The following is a 25,386-nucleotide window of genomic DNA, read 5'->3' as shown; positions in this document are numbered from 1 at the left end:
TTGATCTTCTATTCAGGCCACTAAAACCTTCTCCATACCAGCAATAAGACTTTCACTTTCTTATCATCTGGATGTTCACTGGAGTAGCACTTTTCATTTCCTTCAAGAACTTGTGCCTTTGCATTTACAACCTAACTGGCACAAGATGCTTCTCTTTCAACATGCCTTCCTCCCTAACCTTAATCATTTCTAGCTTTTGATTTAAAGTGAGAGATGTGTGACTCCTCCTTTCACTTGAACACTCAGAGGCCATCATAGGACTAACTGGCCTAATTTCAATATTTGGGGTCTCAGTACAGGAAATAGGGAACCCTGAGGAGAGGGAAAGAGATGCGGAAACAACCATTCGGTGGAGCAGTGAGAACACACACATTTATTGATCAAGTTCACCATTCTATATGGGCACGGTTTGAGGTGCTCCAAAACAATTACAATAGTGACATCAAAGATCACCAAAACAGATAGAAAAATGATAAAAAGTTTCAAATACTGTGAGAATTACCAAAATGTGACCCAGAGACACGAAGTAAGTACATGCTGGCTGGAAAAATGGCACTGATACAGAATTCTGAATACAGGGTTGCCACAAATCTTCAATCTGTTAAAAAAAAAAAAAAAAGGAATTATCTGCAAAACACAAAAAAAATGAGGTATGCTTGTATTACACTGAAAGTGCCTTATGTTCTCTCTTCTCCATAAAAAAGAGAATCTCTTAGGATACTTAATGGATAATGCTGCATGGCTGTGGATTATGCCAAAAAAGGCAATCCAGAACTCTAATCAAAGGACCCATCCACAAACAAAAATCTTGATGCTATAGGGAAAAAGTGAAGGAATGTATATTCTAGTTAAAATAAAAAATGTTATTTTTTATGATTCCTTGTAACCAACATTTTCAAGTATCTACTCAATATATCACATAGAGGATCTTCATATGTGGCTACCTCAAAATTTATAGAATTATTGTGAAGACTGGAAAACATGCACTTAAGTACAGTGTCTGAATCTTAGTAAGTATTCAATTAAAACCTGTTTAGGTCAGGCATGGTGGCTCATGCCTGTAATCCCAGCACTTTGGGAGGCCGAGGGGGGTGGATTACCTAAGGTCAGGAGCTCCAGACCACCCCGGCCAACATGGTGAAACCTCATCTCTACTAAAAATACAAAAATTAGCCGAGCATGAAGGCAGGCACCTGTAATACCAGCTACTCAGGAGGCTGAGCCAGGAGAATCGCCTGAACTTGGGAGGTGGAGGTTGCAGTTAGCCGAGATCGCACCACTGCACGCCAGCCTGGGTGACAAGAGCAAGACTCCATCTCTAAATAAACAAATAAATAAAAAACCTTCTCTTTTACTTTAAGAGTTGTTTGTGTGTGTGTGTGTGTGTGTGTGTGTGTGTGTGTGTGTTTAAGATGCGGTCTTACTATGTTGCCCAGGCTAGTGTTGAACTCCTGGGTTCAAGTGATCCTTCCACCTCAGCCTCTCAAGTAGCTGGGACCACAGGTGCAAGTCACCATGCCTGGCAGGTTTTAATGTCTTCTGTTGTTACCATAATTATCTGCTGCTCTAACAATACAGTACTGCTGTCTCCCAAGACATACAGAAAAGTAAAAGATGCACAATTTTCTTGTTATTTTATTTTTGTATTCATGTATGTTACACATACAGACTTTAGACATTATTAGCCATATAAATTCCTGTTTTACAGCCATCAAAAAAAGTAAAGGCCAATACTCTTGAGAGCTCCAGGAGACTGTAGTCTCCCAGGGGTATACTTAACTATAAAGATAAGGCTACAGTAATGTATTAACATGTCAGCATGACTAGGCACTTGAAACTGACAACATAGGAAAAATGAATGAGGCGCTGGCGTGGTACCAGTGGAGGAAGCAGCAGCCCTTTGAACAGGGAGCAGACAGGAAGAAAGGTCGAGAATCCAAATTGAGGAGAGTAACTAGGAGATAATGATAAAAAGCAATGGAGAAGCAATGTAGAAACTGGCAATCATTTTGTAGGTAAACCTGTAAGCTAAAGAGAAGGATGTGGTGATTCAACCTCTAGCTCAAAACTGTGCAAAAAGTTTTTCCAGGCCAGGTGCAGTGGCTCAGCTCACACCTGTAATCCCAGCACTCTGAGAGGCCAAGGTGGGAGGATCATGAGGTCAGGAGATCAAGACCATCCTGGTTAACCTGGTGAAACCCCATCTCTACTAAAAATACAAAAACTCAGCCGGGCGTGGTGGCAGGCGCCTGTAGTTCCCAGCTACTCAGGAGGCTGAGGCAGGAGAATGGTGTGAACCAGGGAGGCGGGGCTGGCAGTGAGCTGAGATCGCGCCACTGCACTCTAGCCTGGGCGACAGAACGAGACTCTGTCTCCAAAAAAAAAAAAAAAAAAAAAAATGGTTTTCCAATTAATTAAAACCAATATCACATTTTTTAAAGTTCATGTCATTATGACATTATAATCAATTTTACTCTTCATGAAAAACCTGCTACCTAAAGAAATGCACTCTAAAACCACAACAATGAAGTACCTTTCTCACCTACTAAGTTGGGGGAAGGGGAAAGCAGCACTAATACCCAATCTAAAAGAATACAGTGAAACAGTACTAGTAATACTATCCTTTTGAGAAGCAATTTAACCACATTTCAAGACTAAAAAACTCTCATATCCTTTGACTCAAAAATCATACCTGGCAATCTATCTTAAGGAAATAACTAGAAATATGAAGAAATCCATATACTCAAAGGTGTTTTCTGCAATATTTCTCTTTTTAAGCTTAATTTCTTTTTATATATTTTGCAACATTTCTTATGATAGCAAAAACCAAATATGATGGATGGTGACATGGAAAATACTTAATATAAAGTTTGTAAAAAGCAGCAAACAAAATTGAGCATATACTGTGATATAAAATGTATATGAAAAAGGCGATAAAAACTCCAAAATTGACTGAGAATTAAGAATTTTTTTCTATTTTTGTAAACTTTCTGAGATTTCACTTTTTGAATTAAAACAAATTACATTTTTAAAACATGAATCTCCAAAGATTACATACTACATGACTTCATGCAACATTCTCAAAATGACAAAACTAGTGGTTGGGGGGCACGGGGCATTGTAACTACAAAGAGGTAGTGCTAAGGAGTTCTTTCATGGTGATGCAACAATTTTGTATCTTGATTGTGGTATTGTTTCTATAAAATTACACATAGGATAAAATTACACAGAACTATATATACACATGCACACACAAGGAACTTCAGGTTTGAAAAGTGGTGAAATCTGTATACCATATGTTGTCTCATTAACAGTAATGTATTGATGTCAATTTTTTTGTGTTCATAAATGACATCTATATAAGATGTTTTCATTGGGAAAACCAAGTGAAGGTATGCAGGACTATTACTTTCCAACTTCCTGTGAGTCTATTTCAAAATAAAATGTTAAAATAATAGATGCACTAGCATGTATAACATTAAACTTTCCTGAGAGTGGGAGATGTGGGAATGTAAAATGAGCCCTGTAACATGTAGCTTTCAAGGCACTAACCTATTAACTATTCACAAAACCCCACAGAAGGCAAATGGCCATCTTTAGATTGAATGTAATTTACTTAAGTCAGGTTTTAATAAAAGGCTTCAATTTAAATGAAAATATCAGTCAATTTTCAGAACATGCTTAACTGAATAGTTTTGAACCTCAAAGCCTATACTTACAATGTAATTTATTAAGTAAGAGCCCTTGGAACTTTCTTCCTTGCCAGAAAACAGTTTCAACAGATATAAACGATATTTTCTTACACACATTCACTTTAAATATATAAATGACTACTACACACAAAGGATATAAAAGCTTATTACCTCTGGACTGTGCTCCAGGACAGCAATCACATCTGTCTTAATTAAACATTTTAACACAATGCCTAATATATAGTAGGCTCCCAATAACTATCTACTGACTCAGTCAGTCAATGGATGAATTCATGTTTTAACCAAGGTTCAATGCCCAAGTCTCTCCAGCTATAACTGGGAATGAGAGGTAGAGGGTTACAGGGGAAAACGAGCCCAGCTTCTACCAATTTACCAGATCAAAGGATTATATTAACAAACACTCCCATAACATCAACGTAAAAGTTTACCTCGGGAAAACCTTAAGTCACCTCCTCTAATCACTCAAATCTTAAAGGATTGTTTAATAAAAAGAAATGATCTGGTATCAAAAAATCTGCCTCACTAATTTTTGTCACCTAATGCTTCAGAATTTTCTTTGCTATGTGCAACTCTATCGACTTTTTGATCCGACAAATCTTAGCTAGAGTTATGCAAAGTATCAAAAACCTCTTCTACACAAGCCTTAAACTCTCAACAATTATATATACACAATTACATATACATTATATATGTATATATAGACAGCACTACACAAATATAAGGTATGTTATTACTACACTTAGTTTTCATTGAGAAAAAAAAAAACATAAAACACTAAGATACCTCTAGGCAGACTGCCTATTAGTTACAAGGGAAAAATAGTAACTATAGAATAGATAGATGAACCAGACAACATCTTGACCAAAATTAAAATCACTAATGAGGGGCAAGTGGGCATTATGTATCTCCAGATGTGATAATCTGAGAAGAAAACATCACTTTTGTAACATTCTGACTAAAGATAACCTGACTACAATCAAAACACTAATCAGATCAAATCAGACAAGCCCAAGTTGAAAAATCTTCCATAAAATAAATGACCTATACTCTTCAATTGCATGAAAGACAAAGAACTGCTAAGGAACTCTCCCCAAATTAAAGGAGACTAAAATACAATACGTGATCAAATTACCAAAATGGGAATGTAAAGTGTAAAGTACTGTATCAATGTTAAAATTCTTGGGCCAGGTTTGGTGGCTTATGCCTGTAATTCCAGAACTTTGGGAGGCCGAGACAGGATAGCTTGAGCCCAAGAGTTTGAGACCAGCCTGGTCAACATAGTGAGACACCATCTCTACAAAATCTTTAAAAAACTTAGCTGGGCATGGTTGAGTGTGCCTGTAGTTCCAGCTACTCAGGAGGCTGAGGCATGAGTATCTCGAGCCTAGGAGTTCGAGGTTGCAGTGAGTTGTTGCTATGCCACTGCACTCCAGCCTGGACAACAGGAAGAGACCTTATCTCAAAAAAAAAAAAATTCTGGAATTTGGACTTTCATGATGGTACTGTGATTATCTTAAGAGAATACCCTTATTCTTAGGAAATACATCCTGAGGTAAAAGGCATACAACCTACTCTTCAACGGTTCACAAAAAAATAAATGTGTGTATGCAAAAAGAAAAATATGGCAAAATGTTAAAAATTAGTGAATATGGATAAAGCGTATAACAGAGGTCTACTGTACTATTCTTGCAACTTTCCTGTAAGTTTGAAATCATTTCAAAATAAAAAGTTTAAGAAAACAGCACACTATTCTCCAGGCATTTACTTATAAGCTCTAAACAACAAAATTTTTAAGCACTACTAAAAATCACTCTGCAAAACTAATATAAAGTTTTAAGAACTTCACAGTCAAAAATTACAAGACAAGAAGGCACGGCACCATAAGCAACAGCCGGCAGAAACAAACAGCAGAATCACATCTGCAAAGACTTCAGATACTGGATTATCAGGCACAAAATGTAAAATAAGTATATTTAATAGATTTTTAGGAAATAAAAGAAACTGAGAATATAACCAAGAAAAGGAAAAAGAATACCCAAAAAAAGGATTAGATAGTCTTAAGGAACTGAATAAAATATCCAGAAACAAAAATATATAATAAATGAAATTTTAAGAAACTCAACAGCCAGGTGCAGTGGCACTTGCCTGTGCTCCCAGATACTGGGGAAGCTCAGACAGGAAGATGACTTGAGTTCAGAAATTTGAGGTTGTAGTGTGCTATGATCGCCCCTATGAAGAGTCACTGCACTCCAGCCTGGGCAATATAGCAAGCCCCCATCTCTAACATAAATAAATTTATAAAACTCAATGAACATGCTATAACATAGACTAACCTAGAAAACATGCTAAGTAAAAGAAAGCAGACACAAAAAGACAAATATTTTATGATTCCACTTCTATAAAGTACTTAGAATAGTCACATCTGTAGAGGCAGAAACTCAAATAGTGGTTGCCAGGAGCTAGAGAAAAGAGGAAATAAGGAATTACTGTCTAATGGGTACAAATTTTGGTTCATGATGACGAAAAAGTTATGGAGATCAGTAGTGGTGACAGATGCACAATGATGTGAATGTACTTAATGCCACCGAACTGTACACTTAAAAATGGTTAAATGGTAAATTCTATGTTATGTGTATTTTACTATAATGAAAAAAATGGGTATAATAGTTAAAACAAAAAATTTTTAAATTCAATAAACTGGTTGAACACAGTTGAAGAGAGAAGTAGCTAACTTCAAGGAAAGTATCCAGAACACAATACAATACACAAAGATAAAGAAATGGACAATATAAAGACATGTTAAGAGACACAGAGGTAGAGTAAGAAGATCTAACATACTTCAAATACAAGTTCCAGACAGAAAATGTGGAAGACAAAATTTGAGAAAAAGGCCAAAATTTCTCCAAAATTGTTGAAAGACATTAATCTTCAGATTCCAAAACCTAGTTAATACCAAGCATGATAAATACAAAGAAATCAACTTCCAAACATAAAAATGAAAATGCAGATCACCAAGGACAAAGAAGTGGTTCTAAAACTAGCTATAAAGAAACAACAGATTAGGCTGGGCACGGTGGCTCACACCTGTAATCCCAGCACTCTGGGAGGCTGAGGCAGGAGGAGGATGAGGTCAGGAGATGGAAACCACCTGGCTAACATGGTGAAACCCCGTCTCTACTAAAAATACAAAAATTAGCTGGGCATGATGGCACATGCCCGTAATCCCAGCTACTCAGGAGGCCTTGAGACAGGAGAATCGCTTGAACCCGGAAGGCAGAGGCTGCAGGGAGCTGAGATCGTGCCACTGCACTCCAGCCTGGCAACAGAGCAAGACTCAGTCTCAAAACAAAGAAAAAAAGAAACAACAGATTAACTATAAAGGACTGTCAATTACACTGCGTATTTTTCAACAGCAATAAAAGCCAGAAGAGAATGAAATAAAATCTATAATGAGCAAAGAAAAAAACAACTGCTAATCTAGAATCTATATTCAGGAAAACCAGTTTCAGGAATGAGACTAAGAAAAAGCCATTTTCCAACAAATAAAAAGTTTTCCAACACACCCTCCCTAGGGAAAATTCTAAAAGATGTACTTCAAACAAAGAAAAATGGTCCCAGATCAGAGGTCTCAGATGCAAATGAGAATAAGCAGACATCTGTAAATACAGTGTATAGGCAAATCAAAGTTAACAGTGTTTAAAACAAAAATATCTCATTTGTTGGAGGTCAGGGAGAACTAAAATAAAGCGACATAGAGTTTAACTTCTAAACTTCAAGACAGGGAAATGTTAAAAAAAAAAAAAGACATTCACATAAAATTAAAAAGAAAAACAAGGTAATGATTAATATAAAATTCAGATGGTGGTTACTTAAAGAGTATGTCAGAGATCACAAGTAGTGAGAAACATGAAGGGCCATCACAGGTGCTGGCAGTGTTCTGTTTTTTAAAGTGGTTGGTCATACATGGTAGTTCATTATATAATTCTTTACATACACACACACACACACACACACACACACAATGATGTATGTCTTTGTAAGAATAAAAGTAAATTCTGAAAATCAATACAGAAGAAAAAAATTCAAAAATCTATGGCTCCTCCCCAAAAATCTAGAATACTTCACAAACACTGGTCTTCAAAATTCAAACAATAAAAAGATGAATTATTTCATTCAACAAATACTTACTGAGTGCCTAATCTGCCTACATGTGAGGTGAGAGGTGGCATGAAGATGTCTGATTTCTCTTTTCTCTTGTCATCCTAACCTTACAGAGCTGCACTAATACAGTAGTCACTAGCCACATGTGGTTATTCACATTTAAATTAATTAAAATTAAATTCAATTAAAAATTCAGTTCTCCTGTAACACTAGATATATTTTAAGTGCTCAGAAGCTATATATGGGCCACCATATTGAACAGCATAGACATAGAACATTTCCATCATTTCAGAAAGCTCTATTAGACAGTACTACCATATTTTATTATGACAGAAATACATTGATAATTTTAAACTCTTACACAGAAAAAAAAATTTTAATGGATTAAATCCCCCATAAAAGTCATTTTATTTCTATGAAATTACAGTTGCTTAGTAGTATTTAAAACAGCTTGCTATTTGTAAAAAATACATAGAAAGTATCAGAAATTGCTTACCATCTCCTATGTTCCAACAAAAACCATCAGACACAGGGTTTAAAAATAAATGAATAAATGGCTACTATTAAATAGTTAATCACAGTACTACTAACCAGTGATACAAGCCATGTCATAGGGATATAAAAAGCCACAGGATGAACACTGCACTCTCTCTTAGAAGCACCAATTTTAGTTGAGAGTATTTTAAAATACTGTCTACATACATGTAAGATAGCAAAATGCAACATTTATATAAATTTTAAAATATAAAACCCTACAGGCCTCAAAAACTTCAATTTACAGCAGGCACACTTTGGGCTGCATTCCTAGACTTCTGAGGGTACCATTCATCCACATTTCTGCCATTGGAAGTACTTTAAGAGAAAAATTTAAACACTGTTAAAATAAATGAATTAAACATTTTTTATTTACCAGAAACAATGATACACAACATAACTCTATAAACCCATATCATTTTAATATCTAAAGCAGCAAACTCAGTTTTCTTTAAAATTAACAGAGGGTCCAAGCTATTTCAACTTAACCCGAACATTTTGCTTTAGGCATTCTAACAAAATTCAAATATTTCTATAGCATTCCCAACTTTTAAAATTACCCAACCAAAAACACTCAAAAGAAACAAATGTTAAGCCTTAATTTAACAGTCGCCTAGGCTAGGTTTGCACCTTAAGTTCCCCACCCCCATGCCCCACCCACCTGCCCACCCAAGTGAACCAGGGAGTCAATAAGCTTCTCATCTAGAAAACTGATGCAATTTCAATAAGCACTTATGTTAATAATTGGTTTGTGTCCCCAGGAAGACTTCTGTGGCTCCACTTACATAATCCATTATGCACAGTGCTGCACTATTCTTTCTCTAGAAAGCATTTTGAATACTGATATTTGTACAAGGTTTACTTGCTATATTAATAAAAAGGCTTTTCTTGCTCTATCTTTCCTGCAGAAGAAGTGAAATGGAAAGCCAATTTCTGCAGCTTCACTATGTCAAAGGCGAGTTATTTATCTTGTTGGCTAATCAACAGAGTAATAACTTAAAGCAGCACCCCCAGGCAGCGCCCACAGTTCACCAGTTTTCTCCTGAGGCTCTGGTTGAGAAACACAGTCTTAAACAAGTAATTTGGAGCCACTTGTGTGAACTCAACTGAAAACAGTCTGAACTGCTCCTTGAAATGTGTTGTAAGTATTGACTGTGAATCTTGACAAAATTAAATTCAATGGTGGCGAGAATCATAATACAGCCTCTGTAGGCTAACACAAGGGCAGAATGTACCCCAAACCTTCTTTAATATGCATAAATATGTGGATGAAAAGTCTCCTCCAATCCTTCAGATTCTGTTTAAGCCAAGATTTTAGGATTTCACAGAACCATAATCTTTAAAAAGGGGCACAAGGAAGGAGAGGGTGACCAGCATAGGACTGCCAACTTTTATTCTGCCAACGACATTTAAAAAACCAATTACCAATCACCACTACTTCATAAAAGAACTAAGTGCCCATCAAAAATGGTAAAAGACAATTTTAGAAAAAAAAACATCAATAGATTTAGCTTTAAAGAAACTTAACTACATTCTCCTTTCACTCAAAGGAAAACTCCGTCATGAACAGACACTACTCCACAGTCCAGCATTTTGGGAGCCACAAGCTTAAGTGGCTTGCTCCCACTTAGAAAAGGAAAGTGATGATATGTAATGCCTAAACCAAGTATTAACCTATTCAATAATGAGGAAATGTAAGCTTGGAGAAGTTTAGGGACTCTCCCAAGGTCGAACACCAAGGATTTTGACACGGGTCTATCTAATTCTAGAGTCAGAGGTCCCAGCCATTATTCTAAGTTTCCTCTAATATTCTTCCAATGGTATAATGATCCACCCTCATCTAGTCACCTTTGTGACCAATGACAACCAAGGAATTTCCAAGACAGCTGGAGGGAGTGAGGGGTGTACTCCCTGGCCATCATTTAGACCGAAGCTAAATGGAACTCCTGACCTTTGCCTCATTAATACCAGGCTTACTGAAACTAAGCCAAACAGCCCAGACAAAGCACACACAAAACCCCCTGCCTCCAACAACACTGAGACAGGACTCTTTCGACATTCCCAAGTGCCTGTGATACAGTGGAAAACATATTCCTGAAAAACAAAAGGAATGTATTAATTCTCAAGAAGGAAATAAACACTTCCATGGTAACTCAGTCTGAAAATAATAAACTTGCCCTCAAAAAGTTACAACTCTAAGCCTCATTCTGCAAACTATTACAATCTTTCACACATTAATACTCAAGTTCCCCCTATTTAAATACCTAAACAGAAAACCACATGAAATTCTATAAATTTACACTTCTTAGTTTCCAAAATAAAATATGTAACTTTCATATGTGTTATTATATAATGGATAAAAGTATCTTATTCTATCCCTCTAATGTAATCCAAACATTATAATCCAAAACTACTCAACTAAAATAGAGTTGGAAGAAAAATATGTAATTAAATGCCATTTTCTATAAAAAACAATATTAACAGCCTTAATGAGATATAAATATTATCTTTGAATATTCAGAGGTTCTTGATATTGAAACTAAAATCAATGGCATACACATAAATAAGAGAAATACTGTATCAGAGATTTGCTTCCAACTCCTCACATACCACTTGCCAAACAAATGTCCAAAAGAAACAACCTAATATAGCTTTTAAGTAACCAAATCTGACACTCTGGATGAAATGAGTCTGAAGTAGTTTGTCTTCCCTGAAATAGGGTAATGATAGCATAGTATTCTTGCTATCAAGGGCAAGAAAACTGTATTTCTCAATTGGACTTTTAATGATCAGATTCTTTCTACTCCACATGAACCTAAAGTGTGAAGAAGCAGTACACAGACTACCAAATTCTTTACCCACTGCATAAAATAAATCATTTAGCGTATTTCCTTCTGTTTCAAACACATGCCATTTAAAACAGAAGTGGTTTGTTTTTCTGTCCACTCTACATTCTCCCTTGGCACTTCCATGTTCTTACACAGATTCAACTAATACACCTATTAGTATTATTCACTAAACCCATGTTTAATATATGCCTTAGTGCTGACCTCTCTCCTGAACCACAAATCCACATTTCTAAAAGCCTTTGGACATTTCCAGCATTTGGCAAGTATATAAAAAGTCAACAAATCCAAAACTCATCTCATTATGTACCTCCTTGCCCATATTTCTAGTAAGAGTACCACCATCAACATTGCTGACACTTAAAAAGTGCAATCTTCGGCCACGCACGGTGGCTCACACCTGTAATCCCAGCACTTTGGGAGGCTGAGGTGGGCGGATCACAAGGTCAAGAGATCGAGACCATCCTGGCCAACATGGTGAAACCCCATCTCTACTAAAAATACAAAAAATTAGCTGGGCGTGGTAGCGAGCACCTGTAGTCCTAGCTATTTGGGAAGCTAGGCAGGAGAATCACTTGAACCCAGGAGGCGGAGGTTGCAGTGAGCCGAGATCACATCACTGCACTCCAGCCTGGCAATAGAGCGAGACTCTGTCTCAAAAACAAAAGTGTAATCTTCAACTTCCATCTCCTCCAAACCTGCTCCAAAAATCCCCTCCTCCCCGCCACCCACTTACTACATTGAAGTCCTGCAGAGCCTGTGCTCTAATTCTGTTACCACTGCCCTTGCCCAGTATTAATACTATATTGAATGTCAGTTTTCCACATCAAATCATTCTGCACACTACTCTATTAGACCTTAGTAACTCCTCATTACCTCCCAAATGTCCAACTTTTTTCCCCAAATGTCAAACTTCTAAAAGCAGCACTTAAACATGTTCCACAATCCCACCCCAACTTAAAATTCAAACCTCATCTCTAATTCCCCAAATGAACAGTATATTCCAGGTAATCTGGTCCACTAACTTTTCTCCAAGTACACAATGAACTTTTCCACCTCCATACTTCTGCTCACATCATTCTCTTTATTTGAAAGGCCTTCTTCACCCACCTACTCCCAATCCATAAATCTTTGTCTTAGAAAAATCTTAATCTCTGTAACATTAAACTCAGGTTACCAGTTTATTGGGAAGCAACATGATGCAGGAGAAACACACAGGTTTTGGCACCAGACAGATTTGGATTCAAATTGGGGCTGTTACTGCCAGCCACATAGCCCAGGCAAGTAACTTAACATATTTCAGTCTCACTGTCCTCATCATTAAGCTACTTACATATTGCTGTGAAGCTAAGAAAATGTTGTAAACAGCAACTAGCATTGAGTCTGTTCAGTAAATGCTCAATAAATAGTAGCTTCTGAGCTATCTCCACAAATTTCCATTACTCAAGCTAAAAATGAACCCTTTCTTCTTTTGTATAATTTACTCCAAACTTTACCTTAAACCACCCACATAAGTATTTACGAATGTTTACGTTGTAAATGTTTACACAAATCTCATATCCTCTTCTAGATTTCAAATTTCTAAAAACCAAAAATTTAATCTTTATATCCTAAAATGCCTAGTATAGCACTTTTCATTAAGCACTCAACACCCATCGCCAGTTAAGTCCCAATTAAAAAAAAATTTTTAGTATGCCTAAAGAATACAACTCAACTCTTCATGATTTCAGAAATTATTACCAAAACATGAAACTCACCTGTTATGCCTGTACCTTTATTTGCTCCTTTATTGCTTAACATAGCTTGATGCACAGCAAATGCTCAGTATCTGTTGAATTGACTTGTATAATATAAAAATACAATCAGTATCTGATTTTCCCCACCTTTCTCTGCTCTTAAATCTCTTGAAATATTTCCCTTCAAAACACAGTCATACCTGCAAATCTGTAACTACACCTAACTTAACTATTTTTCCAGATTCTCTCAATTCCAATATTCCAATCTTATGCTCTAAATAATTAAGTACTTCACATGTTGAATCTACAGTTTCTATTTAAATTTAAAAGTTGTGCAAATAGGCTGGGCATGGTGGCTCACAATTGTAACCCCAGCACTTTGGAAGGCCGAGATGGGAGGGTCACTTGAGCCCAGGAGTTCAAGACCAGCCTGGCAACATAGTGAAACCTCGGCTCTACTGAAAAAAAAAAAAAAAAAAATTAGCCAGGTGTGGTGGTTGGTGCCCCTAGCCACTCAGGAGTCTGAGAAAGAAGGATTGCTTGAGTCCAGGAGTTGGAGGCTGCAGTGAGCTATGATGGTGCCATTGCGCTGCAGCCTGGGCAGCAGAATGAAGCTGTCTCGAAAAAGAAAAAATAAAAGGAAGGAAAAGTAAAGAAAAGAAAAGGAAAAAGAAAAGTTGTGCAGCTAATCTCTCCACAATTTTTTCCAAGGACTTTAAAAATCTACCCTTTGCCTCTTCAAAATCAACAACCTTGAAATAAATTTTCCTTTGCATAGGAAAGCTCACTGAACTTGTCACTTCAGTCTATTTTTCCTGATTAATGACACCACCTCCCCTTTCAGGGGTGGGAGGAAAGAGAATGACATAAGTACCCAAAAAATTACAGTATAAATCCTAATCTACACACAAGATGAGAGGTGCAGATAGTGTCACTGGTTTCAAGAAGGTGATCTGTGTATACTTTATGCTGCAAAAACAGTGGCCATCTGCTAATAGCAATAATCTGCAGTAACTGCATTCCCTTATAAAAAGTTTTTAAATCACCATTTATTGGGGAAAACCCGTATTTCCTACAAACCTTTCAGCAGTAAAGTTTATTACCTAAATTCTGTTCACTAAACCTACCTACATCACTTTCTCCCCTAGGAAATCCTCAGTTTTTCCGAAGTAAACACTTCACGGAATAAGTTTAAACAAACAAAACATCTCTGCTCACCTGTGTGAAATTCTGCATTGCAGCAACAGTTTTTAACAGTGTAAGGAATCTCTCAAGAAAATCCAAGAACAATTTTTCTTTAAGAAAAATGACAGTTCCAAATATGAAGGTAAACAAACTTTGGGAGAAAGGATATAATAATTGTCCAACTCTTTGCAATCAATTCGTATAGCCTCTGAATGAACTCATCATACAACTGTGACATCAGATAGCCAAAAGAATTAACAGTGCAGATAAGAGAACAGCATCTTTATTTTTTAAAATATATCTGCAAAAAAAAGGCGGGGGGGGGGTGTCTAAACTACGGATTTTCCTTAAGCAAGTTGTTGTTTTTTTTTTTTTAAGTTTACTTCAACAACAGCTTCAGTGAGCTTTCAACTGAGTAAAGATGATACAGAGCATGCTGGTGCCACAGCGACCTACGTATCCAGAACCGCTTCCGAGCCCAGTCCAAATCGATCCCGGACAACCCAGAAGCAAATCTGTACGAAAAGCCCTGCAAAAGATCCCTGGCATTTAGAGGCAGCGCCCCACCCTGGAGTGAAAAGACGACACCCCGGGGACCCGGGTTAATTACCGAGCCCGGGACAGACCCAGAGGAGACGAAACGTCGGGAACTGGAGCCCAAGATTGAGTCTCATGTCCAGCTACTACCCCAGGCCAGACACAGAATACCAAACTGGGGAGCGGCGAGGTTTGGGGGAGCACACATGAGGGGGTCGGACGGACGGAGGCCCAGCCCATCCCCACTCCCGAGTCCCAACAGCAACAACAGCTCCGGGAACCCCCTTACTGGCTCCGCCCCGCCCACCCCATGGACCCACAGCCCTCTTCTTCCCGTCCCGCTGGCTCGGAGAACTCCGCGGCGGTCGACAACCCCCTTCCCCGGACGCCGGCAGCCGAGCCCTCAGCCCGGATCCCGAAGCGGGCAGCAGGGGCACGAAAACGCCAGCCCTGACGCGGGCCCGCAGCCGTCCCAGTCCGTTTCCCTAGCCACTCACCGTCGGCCCAGGTGCTGAGAGGGAGCAGAGCGCGGGTCGGCGGGCGCGAACCCCCAGACTCCGACTGGGCTGGAGCCCCTACTTGGAGCAGATCGACTCTCAGCCGCTGTGCCTACAAGGCCTCTCTCCGGCCCGAATCCTGGAAAAGCACTTCCGGGGGAGCGGGGGAGGGAAGGGTTTTGGCACCGGAACTGCTCTCAGCCCGGAGCTGCCAGGGCCTTCCAGGCGGGGCGGGGACTCTCTCGCCGGGCGCCCAGAAATCAGCCTTTGGGCTCCTAGCTAACCCTTTCCGCCCCGTGCCTCCTCGGTTCCCCGGCTGCTGCTGCACCCTTTGCTTTAACTGCTGTTCGAGTTGTTTTACTCCGGCCACCTAATTTTACAAATAAGGAAACCGAGGCTCTGAGAATTTACGTGCAATAATCCAGCGCATACACCCGGCCTCCCGACTCCCTTCAGTGTACTCTACGCTCCTATCTGCCTCCTTTAAAAAATAATGATAATAGTTAACACTTATTGAACGCTTACTACGTGGTAGGCACTATTAAGTCCCTTCGGGTGCATTAACTTATTTAATCATCCCCAAACTCCTTGGGGTTGGTGCTGTTATCTACATCTTGCAGGGGAGAAAAACGGTCAAAGATACCAAACCCAACATCACAAACGTTGGCTGCTTGATTTTATTTTAATTCATGTGTGTATAAATCTCACCTACCTATAACAAGATTTTTAAATTATTTAAAGACAGGACTCAAACTATATTCGTATATTCTGTCATCACTGGCGACTTCAACAGAGGCTAGAGCTGGGGTGGAGGGGTTGGGGTGGGGACCTGGAGTCTTTTCGCTTGTCTCCTTTTATTTGCTTTTATTTTTTCACCCTGGCAAGTTATAAAATCATCTCTGTATTGTAGGAATCCAAAATGATAATGCATGATAAACATTTCAGTGTCTGGCACTGGATAAAAGTCAACGATTCTTATGCCTCATTAGCAATAGGCAATAGAAAAGATTAGTTAAGGAAATAAGAAAGAGTAGAGGTTTTTACAACGGGAAAAATGCAGGTGCTTGGGAAACTCCGTGCAGTGATAGCATGAGGTCCCACAGAGTTACATATCAGACAGGGAAAGGGGACGGAAAGGAGGAGGGGAGGATTCCTCAGCCACAAAATGAGAAAGGCACCAGATAACTGAGGCAGATTCTGTATCTGGGATGCAGGGAAAGAAAAAAAAAAAAAGCCTCTTAGCATGCATACTATCTGCAAAACAAATGTACTAACATCTCTTGAAACGGCGGGGGGGGAGGGGAGGAGATTTTTAAATTTTTCTACTATGAAAAAATTTTTCTACTATGAAAGGCAGGGGAAATGAAAAAAGGTGAAAACCCATTACTACAAATTTAAGATGCAAACAATGCCATTGCTCTTGGCTTTATTTACAGGGCTGTCTTATTTATTTTATTTTAGTGATCACAGAAGTGTTTGCACATATTTCTGTAACACTCAAATTCAAGCAACCTTTTGTGTCTCAGGGTGTGAAGAAGTAAAAAACAGCGTAGGTTGGCAGGACTCACCGACATCTCTTTTTACTCAAGGCCTAAAGGGATAGTGAGAGGAATCCTGAATCACAGACATTACCAGGCTCTGTGTGGCATGCAGAGGTGCTAGAGGTTAGTCATTTAATCTGGTCATCTAACTGGTAAATGGAGCCGCCTGGATTTGAATTTGCAGACCATATTCTCAGATGCCTTTCACCATTATCCCAGTGGTTCTCAAATTTGAGACTGCATCGGAACCACCTGAAGGGCTTGTTAAAACAGATTGCTGGGCCCCACCCCTAGAAGTCCCTGGACTAAGCCTCTCAACATCATCTGTGAACTTGTTACAGATGCACATTACTGGGCCTGCCCCAGATCTTATGAATCAGAAGCTCTGGGGTGGGACCCAGCAATCTGTGTTTTAACAGGCCTTCCAGGGGATTCTGGTATACTGACAAGTTTAAGAACCACTGCATAAGATATTAAGAACTAAGATATTAAGAATTAATATCTTGTCTTCCACATATTCCTCTTTTTTTCTAATTTTTTCCAACAGGGATAACTCTTACTGGAGCAAAATTTCTTCCCATTGAATTAAATGACCTACTGAAGCATTTTTATTCATGTTTGGCTCTCAGTGAAAGATGAGGCTAGAAAAAAAATTACTATAATGGAGGATTCATTTTGATTACTTTAAATTTGTGCTGAAATTTAACCAGATAATACTGGTTTGGGGGTAGAACTAATCTTATTTGAGAATTACTCTATGCCAAGGCTTTACACGCGTTTTCTAAATTAATCTTCACTACATTGCTATGAGGTTTTATGGTCTTAATTTTAGAGATGAGGATAACTGAGACTTAGGTGAAGTAATTGACTTAAGGCCACATTCTTGTTAAGGGGCAGAATCAGGATTGTGCAAAGATCCCTCTAATTCCAAAACTCATGTTCTTTCCACTTCATGGCTGGAGCCTGGAGAACCAAATTCCAGTGTGGGCTCCACCGCCCTAGCTATGCAACACTGAGTAAGAGATTTAATCTCTATTTCGATTTCTTCATCTATAAATAATGTTATCATAAATCTGCCCCACCCACACTGGAATGTCAGAACAAATGAGGAAATGAAAGTGTAAGCACTTTGCGCTTTTTAAAGAAAAACAGTAAAAAGGCAAGTTATTAAGGTATTGTATGTATAGGCAAGTGTTGCTGTGTGATCCTGGATGGTGAAGTCTTTCCCAATTATCTCCTGATTCATAAAGAAGAGTGCCAAAGAAAAAGTTGTTTGACTTCATATACCAGTGTCTCCTGGAGGTAAAAGAAGATGACAGAGGATTGGATGCATCTCTTGTAAAAATCACCAGGCTCTTTTGGCTCCAGGTTGTTGCCAAATCGCTAGCCCATCCTCATCTTTTTTTTTTTTTTTTTTTTTTTTTTTTTTGAGACGGAGTCTCGCTCTGTCACCCAGGTTGGAGTGCAGTGGCCGGATCTCAGCTCACTGCAAGCTCCGCCTCCCGAGTTTACGCCATTCTCCTGCCTCAGCCTCCTGAGTAGCTGGGACTACAGGCGCCCGCCACCTCACCCGGCTAGTTTTTTGTATTTTTTAGTAGAGATGGGGTTTCACCGTGTTAGCCAGGATGGTCTCGATCTCCTGATCTCATGATCCGCCCGTCTCGGCCTCCCAAAGTGCTGAGATTACAGGCTTGACATCCTCATCTTAGAGATGTCTTTTCTCCTAACCCTTTTCTTCTGTCCATTCCAGGCATTCCTCTACCTGCCTGCCTCTACCCACTAGGAAAGACTTAAAATTCCTGTTACTTTATTGTGTAGAAGGATTTAACTCTCAATCCTCATCTCAGGCCAGACTCCAGGCCACCTTTACTGACGCAAATACCATGTTGTGCAATTCCAGGGGGTACTATTCACAAAGAATACAACATGAATGATGCTCAAGAACTGACAAACACAAATGATGCCCCCTGGAACTGTGCAAGGCTGTGGCCCTGACTATGCATAGCCCCTACCCCCAAAATCCATTAAGGTGTTTTGTTAAACAAAAGAGCCATCTACTTGGGTGTCCACCCTTTGCCAAGCTTTGAAATAATGGGGTTCTTTGTTTTTGTTGGTTTAATGCAGACCTGATCCTAACCACCCAGCTTATGTTCTAACTTCCATTCTCTACTGTGACACTTTTCACTCTCTTCTGTGACATTGTTGCCTATCTCCCCACTAGACTTGTGAGTTTCTGAAGACCTTTTTATATTTTGTCTTCCTCATCTTTTATTCATGCCTTAAAAACATTTGCTTTGAATAAAAGCACAGTGTAACTGGTATATATGTATTAGTGTAAATATTTATGGCGAAGATTTGACAAATGTATTTTTTGGTCCAGAGAGTTTTGTACCAAGAAATAAATTGAGTCAAAATTTTAAAATTGAGAAATGTCACGTAAAAAAAAATGCCAATTTCTGGCATCCCTTGAAAATTTAAACACTCTGGCAGACATCTGACATGCATCCACAAGGCATCAGTGACTTTAGCTCAGAGGTAGCATCTCTCTTCAAATAGTGCAATGAGTTGGCCTTACCCACATGTGATATCTTTATGATAGACCACTGATATATGGGATCATATGGATGTTTTAAAGAAACAAGTATGGAATTTTGCCTTATAGATTTCACATGTGCTCATAACTATTCAATGTATTTTGAGGTAATTTTATTTTATTTTTGTTTTTTGTTTTTTGAGATGGAGTCTCACTCTGTTGCCCAGGCTGGAGTGCAGTGGCGCAATCTTGGCTCACTGGAAGCTCCATCTCCCAAGTTCACCCCATTCTCCTGCCTCAGCCTCCTGAGTAGCTGGGACTACAGGCGCCTGCCACCACGCCCGCCTAATTTTTTGTATTTTTAGTAGAGACGGAGTTTCACCATGTTAGCCAGGATGGTCTCGATCTCCTGACCTCGTGATCCACCTGCCTCAGCCTCCCAAAGTGCTGGGATTACAGGCGTGAGCCACCACGCCCAGCCTTGAGGTAATTTTAAATTGTTTTACTGGGATAGCAATTGTGGGGTACCACATTGTACCTTTTTTTTTTTTTTTGAGACAGAGTCTCATTCTGTCGCCTAACCTGGAGTGCAGCAGCATGATCTCAGCTCACTGCAACCTCTGCCTCCCAGGTTCAAGTGATTCTCCTGCCTCAGTCTCCCGAGTAGCTGGGATTACAGGTGCCCACCACCACGCCTGGCTAATTTTTGTATTTTTAGTAGAGACCAGGTTTCACCATGTTGGACCAGGCTGGTCTCTAACTCCTGACTTCAGGTGAAATGCCTGCCTCAGCCTCCCAAAGTGCTGGGATTACAGGTGTGAGCCACCATGCCTGGCCACGTTGTACCATTTCTAAACAGGCAAGGCAAGTGCAGACATCAAATTATAAATATCATTTCCACCACGTTTTAATGGAGTTGTAGCTAATGTTATTTGTCAACAGCCTTGGAAAGACAAAAGACGAAAAATAGCAATTACTTAAATAGATGACAAACAGCCCTATAGGGTATAATTCTTTTTTTTTTTTTTTTTTTTTTAATTTATTTTTTCCTGGATGGAGACGCAAGCAAAGCTAGTTCAGGTAGCTAGCAAATGATGAGGTCAGGATTAGAATCCAGGCAGTCTGTCCCCAGAGACACACTCATAACCACTAAACTAATATTTATTGATCCTTTTGCATGTGTCATGGCCATGACTGCCTCCCAACTGAAAGAGACAACCAGATTTATAGAAGAATGCATAAATCTCTTCCAGGCCTTTTATAGATCACCATAATAAACCCACATAGATCCTTTTCCCCCTCCCTCCCCAAGTCGTATTGACATGTTTATAATCTTCATTTTTGAAATGGACAAACTGCCAGATGTCTAAAACTTCTTTTAATTCCCATATAGTTCTTGCAAGAAGTTTGTTTCTACTGAAAGTTATCATAACGAATCCTATGCACGTGGTTTCACAAACAATGGAAGAAATTTGAAGCCATATAATATTGACATTGAAAACCAATATCTCTAGTCAAATTGTGCTTGCGTGGAGAAATGGGAGATGTCAAGGTTGAATTTGAGCGAAAATGTCACATTGACACAAATGCAGAGAAAGCTCAAAAATAGAGAACTTAAAAGGGAATGATCATCAACCTTTGGTGTATTTTACATTTAATTTTTAACTAAATATCACGAAAAAGTATTGGAACTGACACTTTCCCTTAAAAGACTTAAATTAATTAAATTTCTGTTGTCCACATTGAATTATGTAGTATCAGGAATTTAAGAAGTTGCCATCCACTCTTACTCCTTTTTTTATCAAAACACTGGCCATCTTACCCTTCCTCAGCTTCTCTTTCTGCAAAAAATGCATGATAAATGCATCTTTATATCTTAGAGATGTTGTGAGACATAGCTAATAAATGATTATACAGCATAGTTCTTTGAAGTATAAAGCACTGCATAATTACTAAATACTATAATAACCATCCTCATAATAATAGTAATTTTCAACCAACACATCAACCAGACCCAGATGCCTTTAGTCACCTCCCAATTAGACAAAAGTATATATACCAACTATTAAATCAAGTAAAAATCTTAAACCACAGATTAGCTCTACTCCCCTCCTCTTTCCTATGTAGAATCTAAAGTCAGACTGCCAGTGATGCATCTCAGTTTCATCCCTTGCTGGCTCTGTGATCCAGCTCATACAAGACAGCTAATCTCCGACCTCTATCTCTTCACTATAAAAATTACAATAATAGTAATACCCACCTCACAGGATTTTTGTGAGAGTTCAACAAATTAATACATGTAGAACTCTGAACTGGTGGCTGGCAGACTATAAGGGCTCAGTGAACATTAGCAGTGATGACTTGCAGCAATAGCTGAAAAAAAAAATAATAATGGGCAGCAGTCTAGCCATGTTATTGGATAGTAAGTCAATCTGTTCAACTTGGAGCATAATTGGCACTGCCCTCTAGGTTCCTATGTTAATATTCATCAAATATAAGCTCTTTAATATTGAACTTTGATATCAAAAGGAAAGGTGAGACATTTCAATTTCATTTTCCCAGTCTGTTTATCCTTTTTCTTTTCTTTTCTTTTCTTTTTTGGAGACATGTTCTTGCTCTGTCACCCAGGCTGATGTGCAGTGGCGCAAACACTGCAGCCTTGATCATCTAAGCTCAAGCGATCCTCCCACCTCAGCCTCCTGAGTAGCTGGCACTACAGGCGTGCCCCACCATGCCCAGCTAATTTTTATATTTTTTGTAGAGATACAGTTTTGCCATGTTGCCCAGGCTGGTCCTAGGCTCAAGTGATCTTCCCTGGTTAGCCTCCCAAACTGTTGGGACTACGGGCATGAGCTACCATGCCCAGCTATTTTTATTCCTTATAATCATTGTGTATGTAATAAATGACTACATTTTTATTATAGATGATTAGGAAAAAAAATGAGTAAAATTTAAAAGTACCTCTTCATCACTAATGCTCCCCATTCCCCAGCCCATTCTTCTCCGCAGATGTAACCACTATAAATGATTTGGTGTGTTGTTTTCCAGGCATTTATTTGTGCATTTATATTCATATAAAGAAAACCCAATGGAAACATGAAAGTATATGCTTAAAGCACCCCAAAGATGGAGTTTCACAATGTTGCCTGGGCTGATCTCAAATTGCTGGGCTCAAGCAATCCTCCTGCCTCAGTCTCCCTAGGTAACTGGACTTACAGGCATGTGCCACTGTGCCTGGCCCCACCAAAAACAACAATTGAAGAATTTTGTGTTTTTCAATCATTATTAAGTAATTCACAAAATAGAAAGAGGAAAATGTGGTTAAAATTTCAATGTGATATGAAAAAAAAATTACCAAAGTGAAATTCTTAGAGAAACTTTTGATAATAAAGATCTTATACACATGTCAAAAAAAGGGAAAAAAAAGAAATTTGTGTTTTTACATACGCATAGATATTAAAAAAATCAGAGCTTGTTGGGACTTCCTTATACTATTTAATTTTAACATGGTTTTAATTCTTAAACAGTAAAATACTATTTACTATGGATCATAAGCTCTTTAGTGCTTACGATTTTTCTTTTTTCTTTCTTTCTTTCTTTTTTTTTTTTTTGAGATGAAGTCTCACTCTTGTCTCCCAGGCTGGAGTGCAATGGCGTGATCTTGGTTCACTGCAACCTCCACCTCCCAGGTTCAAGCAATTCTCCTACCTCAGCCTCCTGAGTAGCTGGAATTACAGGTGCCTGCCACCACACCCAGCTAATTTTTTTTTTTTTGTATTTTTAGTAGAGATGGGGTTTTTTTGTTTTGTTTTGTTTTTTTGTATTTTTAGTAGAGACGGGTTTTTTTGTTTGTTTGTTTTTGTTTTTTTTTGTATTTTTAGTAGAGACAGGGTTTCGCCACATTGGCTAGTCTGTTCTCAAACTCCTGACCTCAGGTGATCCGCCTGCCTTAACCTCCCAAAGTGCTAGGATTACAGGCGTGAGCCGTTGCACCCAGCCACAATCTTTCTTAAGATCTTAATCCAAGCTTGCTTTATATGTATGTATGCACCAATATTTTTAAATACATAAATGTAATCATATTGTTTTGCAAATGGCTTTATTTGAGTGAGCGATTTTACACGTCACGATATTTTACTTAGTGGCAATCTAAATAAGGAGCTTAAACCGTATCTGCCATTTTGCTCCCCTAAAAACTATTTCTGTCTAACGGTCCTGTTAGAACAACTTGAGTTTCAAAAGCTTCCATTTTTGCTAAAGCAAATTTCATTTTCCATCACATTTCCAAGCCCATGTAATACAATCCTTTTTTAATCTCTACAGAGTGTATGATGGAGAGAAATCCTACCGACCAGGAGCTTTCTAAATGGTGACTATGGAGAGATGCCAAGGAAATTGAATGGTGCCAAATGCAAAATCCTCAAGTTGCTCTCTAAACCAACAGAAATTCACTGGGAGCTGGATTTCACTGAGGCAGGAAGTATTTCACCTACAAAGATAGAGCACATGTGGAGATTATATTTGGGACCAGGGAACAAAGAAGAAAAGTAAAGCTACATTGTATTGCAGTTGTATTTCAGAAGAGAGTAAAAAGAGAACGTTCCCTGAAGTAAAAATAACCAATGACCTTCGGTGCAGGAAAAATATTTAAGTAATAGTTTATAATTAAGTTTATTTAAATTTTTCCCTTATAGGAAATTAACTGCTGAAAATCTGTTATTCCTATAGCAAATTCAATGCACATAGAACGCATAAAGAGAGATCCAGAATTATTTCAAATTTCAAAAATTATATTTATTTGAAATAACCCTGGATCTAAACTTCTACAAATGTTTATTGCAAACTCAATATGCATAGGAGGTCAGGGGAATACCAAGAACTCGAAGTTACAGAACAAGTCCTCTAAGTACTTAAAAGTGCCAGTTAGGGAGACAAGTTATGGGCTTATAGAAAAAGAACCGTAATAATGCTAAGGATCTTGTGGTAAATACTAAATGAATAACAGAGTCATTCATTTTTGAAGACTTCTTCCCTCACTCATGGTCTTAGGACCAGGTAAGAGATAGAACTTAAATCATGTCTTAAAGGATTTTGGAAATTATAGGAAAAGAAGGGACATGAAAAGGATCCCAGCATCTAAAAAAGTACAGATGCAGCCAAGTACCAAGCACATCAAGCAGACCTTGAGCAGATCCTTTTAACTGCAACAAACGGTTTGTGCCAAGTAGGAGAAAACTTTGAGTAAGTAGGTTGGGCCTCTACTCTGAAGGGCCTTGACTACTAAATTAAGATATTTGGACATTATCTTTTTAGGCCATAAAGAATCAAACTTGGTTTCCTGTGAAGCAGCATGATTAAAGTATGCTTTCTAAAAATCTTTATTTTTTTATGAAGAAAATTTGCAAAACACAGAAAACCACCACAAATATAATAAAAATTGACGTGCACCTATAATCCCAGCTACTCAGAGGCTGAGGCAGGAGAATCCCTTGAACCTGGGACACAGAGGTTGCAGTGAGCCGAGATTGCACACTGCACTCCAGCCTGGGTGATAGAGCGAGAATTTGTCTCAATAAATACATACATACATACATACATATGTACATAAATATTAGTAAAATAAAAAATAAAAATAAAAATTACCTGGAAATCCATCATCCATAAATATGTTAAACTTTGATGGATAAATGTATAGCATTTTATTTCTGGTCATATATTTGTGTGTGTGCACGTGTGTGTGTAGACTGGGATTATGTTTTATTTATTCAACATTACGTTGTGAGTACTTTTTTCAACATGATTTTTAACGAACTGCATTGTATTTCATTATATAAGTGCAATATATGTCCAATTTTTCCATTTTTCCTCCAGGCATAAATAACTAAGATTAATCCAAGGTTAACATAAGCAGTATTTACAATGGATTGGAGTAAGGATAAACTGAGAGCAGGAAGAGCAGTTAAGAAGCTACTGGTAGAGAAATGTTTGAATAAAGGGCATGCTCACACACTGGAATAGTTTATAACTATTACATTACATTATAATTATTGTTTCAAAGAATGATACTGCTCCCAGCGTAGTATTATGAAGTGATCTCCAAGGT

At 38.4% G+C, this 25,386-nt stretch overlaps 1 protein-coding gene across 5 annotated transcripts in view; it reads right to left on the bottom strand.

The window, feature by feature from the left end:
- The window catches only part of FRS2 (fibroblast growth factor receptor substrate 2), a 110,391-nt gene extending 95,023 nt beyond the window's left edge, over positions 1 to 15,368 (bottom strand). For 4 of the 5 annotated variants that reach the window (XM_008003984.3, XM_008003985.3, XM_008003983.3 and 1 more), the window contains exon 1: positions 15,210 to 15,368. The gene's annotated coding sequence lies outside the window, so the exon portion shown is untranslated. Of the gene's footprint in view, positions 1 to 502; positions 599 to 15,209 lie in introns of all 5 variants that reach the window. The other variant, XM_037996824.2, reaches the window with a different exon arrangement.
- Between the last annotated feature and the right edge of the window lie 10,018 nt (positions 15,369 to 25,386).

The sequence above is a fragment of the Chlorocebus sabaeus genome, chromosome 11 (genome assembly GCF_047675955.1).
Source record: "Chlorocebus sabaeus isolate Y175 chromosome 11, mChlSab1.0.hap1, whole genome shotgun sequence".
NCBI lineage: Eukaryota > Metazoa > Chordata > Mammalia > Primates > Cercopithecidae > Chlorocebus > Chlorocebus sabaeus.
This window is presented reverse-complemented; position numbering and strand designations above follow the sequence as displayed.